This window comes from Acomys russatus, chromosome 4 (assembly GCF_903995435.1).
Source record: "Acomys russatus chromosome 4, mAcoRus1.1, whole genome shotgun sequence".
Lineage (NCBI taxonomy): Eukaryota > Metazoa > Chordata > Mammalia > Rodentia > Muridae > Acomys > Acomys russatus.
This window is the reverse complement of record NC_067140.1, coordinates 60,377,673-60,383,625: the sequence shown is the minus strand read 5'-3', so window position 1 is coordinate 60,383,625 and position 5,953 is coordinate 60,377,673.

Here is a 5,953-nt window from a genome sequence, read left to right as displayed (position 1 = left end):
TGAGGCCTCTGCCTGCTTCTGAGAAGGGTGCCCAGCTTTTCACAATCATTCTGCCCCCTCTTAGCTCTGGCCACAGGGGCTCCATCACCCCTAGAGCACTTTCTTTCCACCATGATTTTGGCCTTGCCTTCTATTCTTCTAGAAAAGCTTGTCTCTCCCCTGTGGGCAGGTTTTCCGCATGCCCTGGCAGAAACAGCTGCTGCATCACCTGCGGGGACAAGACATCCTCACGATACCTTGTACGTGTCTCCACCTGACCATTTAATACTCTTCCTGGAATTTTGTTTTGTATGTTTCAACACACACACACACACACACACACACACACACACACACACACACACACACTACAAATTTCTAGAGAGTAGGAGTAAATGCCTATAAAATTACCTTTTAACTCAGAATACCCAGCAAAGTAAGTGTCTGACTTATACTAGCTTCATAAATACACGGAAATTGAAACAAAGAGTGCATGAGTCACTAATTTCCTTTTCATAGCATTTTAGTAAAATGGCTGAGGTCCTTCATCATTCTCGATGATACTGGGGGGAACCTCTCTAGAAGGCAGCAGAGCAGAGTACCGATTTGCCATCTTTAACCAAAAATCATTCTTCATCTTTGGCAATTTCTTTTTTTACTATCAGAGACACTCCTCTAGATTGCTCATATCCCCCTGGGTCACTGTGTTCAGTAAAGGGTCTCAGATTTCTGATCAGACTGTCCTGGACTGAAATTTGGAGTAGTCACTTGTTGCAATTAAAGTTAGAAAAAGCTCAGAATCCAGCTGAAACTTAGGTCCTCCCTAGGTAAAAGAAATGAATGTGCATACCTAACAAACCTGTCTTGAAGAAAACGCAGCTTTCACCCCTCCCAGCCCAACCCCTCACCGCCTGCCCCTGCCCAATGCTAGGCCTTCAGAATAGGGATCACTTCCACTGCATAGGGGTTTTCCTACCAGCATCACCTGAACGAGATTCTTTCTCCACGTCTTCCTGAGGATGTGCTTCTTTTGTGAACCATCACTGTTATTGGTGGAGTGTGTTTGCTTCCTCAAGAGTTATGGGGCACAAAGAAATCTATGGTGGTTCGAATCAGAGTGGACCCTATAGGCTCAAATACCAGAATGTCTGGTTCCCAGTTGGTGGAACTATATTGGAAGGATCAGGAGGTGTGGCCTTGGAGGAGGTATGACACTGGGGTAGTCTCAGAAGCCCACACGAGGCCCAGTCTCACTCTTTCTGCCTCCTTATTGAAAATAAGGTGTGAGCTCTCTGATCTTGCTCCAGCACCATGCCTTTCTGCCTGCTGCAAACTTAAATGCTCTCTTTTATGACTTGCCTTCATCATGGTGTCTCTTCACAGCAATACAACAGTAACTAATATGACAGGAGCTGAGAGAGAGAGAGAGACACTTCTGGGAACCATGTTAAAAATGTGGCCTGTGCCTTCACAGGCACAATCATAACTTAGGCCTTAAATTCCTGAACTGGAAATTGTTTCAGCCTTCATAGATGCACTTCTGGCTTAGTGGATTTCTTCATACCGATAGGCTCTGTTTGAAATGGCAATGATCATCTCACAAACTTCAGACATTTAAAGTGACCTTGTGATGAAACCGGTTGTCAAGAATCCACAGAGAGCTGGCCAGCCGGCTGCACACCTTCCTGCACCAGGGGCTCCAACATACCTTGTGCCGTTCTCTATGCTTTTAACTGTGGGAGTGTGTGGGTGTGGAAAGATGTCTTTTCTCCCCACTTCTACCTGCCCAACCCATGTAGGTGAACATGAATACATTCTTCAAGACATACTCAATTCCTCACCCTTCCTTGCACTACCAGTGTACCACACTTACCTCCACAATTACATGCATCACACTCTGCACTCTACCACAAGATGCTAGCTTATGCATCTTACCGGTTTATTAGATTGTGGATTCATTAAAGATAACATTTCCTAATAATTTGTGGTTTTCCCCACAAGGTAGATACTGATCAATTTTTTTAAACCCAGTTGAATTAGATTGAACATTCATGAGCTCACATTCACAGTTTATGTTGCAACCTTGCTGTTGCCAATCTAGGGAGGCTGTAGGGTGTGTGAAGCAATTGCACTTCTAACACTTCCCCTCAGGGTTCCATCTTTTCAAATAGAGGTTATACAAAGACATACTTGCACAATTATAGGTCAACTTAGTACAGATGCTGGGGAGACTTGGCAAGCTCGTCAACAAACACTGGGATTGTGGAAACAAGTCTCTTGTTAAAGTCGCTGGCTTGTTTCTACCCATGAAATTTAAACTCCCTTAAGTGAGCTGCAAGAAGGTGACGTCCACTTCACCGAAACTACCTGATCTACCATCCTGGACTGGCCTACAACGCCTGATTGCATCTTTTGTGATGTTCTAGTCATTGTGTAGTTTTGTTCTGGCATGCTGCCTCCTTACTGGGGGGCCCCCGATGCTGGCAGGCATTGTGAAGATGCACATCCATTCTTGTGAAGGAAGAGTAGGCTGTCGCAGTAATGGGAGTTGCTGGCTCATGCCTCGATTTGTTTATTTGTTCTCTTGTTGAGCATCTATTGGCCCTTTGCTTTTGTTAAGCGATACAATACAATGTATATGAAAAATTTGAAGTTTCAGGAAATCACATGAGATACGGAGAAGTTGTAACATGAACAAAACATGGAATAACAAGACAAATTAAAATTTACAAGTGTGTGTGTGTGTGTGTGTGTGTAGAATGCTAGAGGAGGTGGGTGAGTGCAGATAAGGGTGACCGATACTATTTCCTACTTGCTAGCTGTGTTAGAATCTGAAAGAACCTCAGCACAGACGTTTCACTCAGGTTGCTAACATTCCAAAGAATTCAGACTGTTATCCCCATCACAAACACTTCCTATTGCAGGTATGTGCCTGGGGCTCATGAGCATGGATAGCCCTTCCGAGGGACCACAATAAGAATACAGTCTCTCGGTGATATCCAACATGACCAACTCTCTGATATGGACCTTCTTAAGATACGGTGTGTAACTGGGAAAGAATCTCATGAAGAACAATGCTACTCTGCCCTGTACATTAACCACCCACTTTGTGTGGCTGTTTAGATCCAAATTATTCCAGGCTAAATACAGTGGACACCCCATTCTTGATGCCAGCAGTCACACATATAACCATTAGCTTATAAGGCTGCAGCTACTATGCATTACCGTGATCAGAGCCAAAGGACACTGACTGCTCTAGAAAATGATCAGAATTTTTATTCATCAATTTATCATTATTAATTTATGAGTTGTTTACATTCTGAGGACAGAGAGACAAGGACAAGAGATGAAAGTTATCTATGTTGAAGGGCCTTTACTCTAGTGGGAAAGCTAGCCATTTAGAAACAGAATCAAGGACCTTTAAGCTGTGGGTTTTCAGTATACAGATACAAAGCCTCTGATTTTGACTAAAAGGTAAGAGATGACCCGAAAGATGAAGCAATTTGAGGTAGTTCCTATGAGGGTGAGTAGTGGTTCTTTTTCTTTCTGGTAGAGATTTATTTATCGTAATTTATGTATATGAGCATATGCCTGCATGTATGAATGAACACTGTGCACATGCAATGCCCTTGGAAGCCAGAATAAGGTTCTGCATTTCCTGGAACTGGAGTTCCAGACAACTGTGAATCAACATGTGGATGCTGGGAACCAAACCTAGGTTCTTTGCAAGGACAGCAAGTGCTCTTAACCACTGAGCAATCCCTCCACCTCCAGAGTAGTAGCAAGTTTCCTGATAGTCAATGTGGAAAGGGCACTGGTGCATGAAGTGTCACAGGACATGGAAAATCTTAGGACATGTAGGGAACCACAGGGAATTTAGTATTATTGGAACAAAATATAAACTTTTGGAATTTGGGTGTTATGGTTAACATGTATTGTAAAGTTGATGTGACTTAGAATTACTGTGGAAACAAATGCCACGGTGTGTCTGTGAGGGATCATCTAGGTTACATTAATAGAGGTGGAAACATCAACTCTAAACTCAGGTGACACCATTCATGTGGTCTGGCGTCCTCGACAGAATAAGAAGGAGAATACAGCTGAGTGCAAGCATCTATGGCTCAGGGGTTCCTAACTGTGGACATCGTGGGACCAGTAGCCTCCTGCTTTTCCTGTGATACCTTTCCAGTCACTATGGACAACATTTCCTAGAGTTATCACTCTGTAACACTATAACAAACCCTTCCTTCTTTAAGTTGTTTTTGTCATGTGTTCAGATTCAGTGAGAACAGTAACTAACACGCAGTAGGAAGACAGGTCACAGAGACATGGTGTGCTATGGGAATTGGGTAAGAAGATGGAAGGAGCAACGGAACATAGCAACCAGAACATGGAAATTGGGTCGGTGGTCACAAATTTCCCCTGATGGCTTTGTTATCTTTTCTAAATCTTTAAGCCACCACAATATAAATATTAACAATGATGACAACCTTTTGTGACTTTTTTTATGGATTAAATGAATTGACACAGTTGATGTGATGCACAGCAGGTGTCAAACATTAAAAAATGGGATTCACAGTCATTCACTCTGTAAGAAATGTAGGGTGATAATAGACTTGTACATCAAAATAAAATCTACATATGGTATAGAGAGACACAAGGCACGAGATAATTAACAGTGTCAACCACAGTAACAAGGACAGCTAATACTGACAACTAGGTGTGTATTAAATATGATGCCAAGAGCTTATTATTTAATCTGTTCACCAGTCCTGCAAGGTAGGCTGCCATTGCTGTCTCCCTACTACAGATGGGGAAGGCATAGTAAATTAAATAATATAACACAAGTCATGTGTAACAGAAGCAGAGTTTGAACCCAGGCACTTGGCTCCTAGACCTGTGTGTACCCTTAGCTACAGTTATTATGGTCTATTAGAACTCCTTCACAGGAGAATGCCTTGTCTTTTTCACCACAACATGGATTCAGGATAATTTTAAGTACAAATCTCCAAATCAACACCATTGTGCCTTGTGTATATGTGAGAAATAGCCCACGGAAGGCTATCTAAATAGAAATGGCCACAATGCAGATAAACTGTAGCAGTAGAAAGTCAGACTCAAAAGTCTGGGTATGTTCCTGAATGCTGTCAACAATGGTGAGCCCATGTTAGCTGCTCGCTTTGTATTGTCTCCATCAAAATAGCTTTTCCAAGGAAAACTCCGAGTGCCTTCTTTAGGTTTGCATGAAATGTCGGGGGAGGATCAGAAGAGCTGTCACCATGCAGTACAGTACAGATGTTCACAGAGAAGCTATTGCTAGTGTCTAGCGCAGTGGTTCTCAACCTGTGGGGCTTGGCACCTAAGACCACTGGTAAGCATAGACATTTACATTATGATTTACAACAGTGTAAAATCACAATGATAGATGTAGCAATGAAAATAATCTTATATTTGGGCATCACCACAACATGAGGAGCTGCATTAAGGTGACACAGCATTTGTCAGGTGGAGAAGCAGTGGTCTAGAACGAGGTCTCCTACATCAGGCAGCCTTCCTGACGCACCCCCGGAAGTCTCTTACATGGCATAGGAAGGGGGAGGAAGGCATCACTGTCATGCTTCAAAACCAGCAAAACCTGGTTGAGGACCTAAACAAACTCCCATCTTATTTAAGACCTCCAATTCATTTCTGTCACACACACACACACACACACACACACACACACATAGACACACACACACACACACACTGATGTCGCCGTGTTTACATGGCTCTTCCATTGCCTGACTCACAGGCAATCAGTCTCCTTCTCCCAGGCTCTTCTAAGCATCTCTGCTCCTGACATTTGTCCTTTACTGTCATTTGCCCTCCCATCCTTCCCTTGTGGTGAGTAAATTAATTCAATTACCATGAAAATTCGCTTCAGTCCTCTGGAGCCCAGCCTCTCCTCATAGGTCCTGCACTCTCAGGGTAG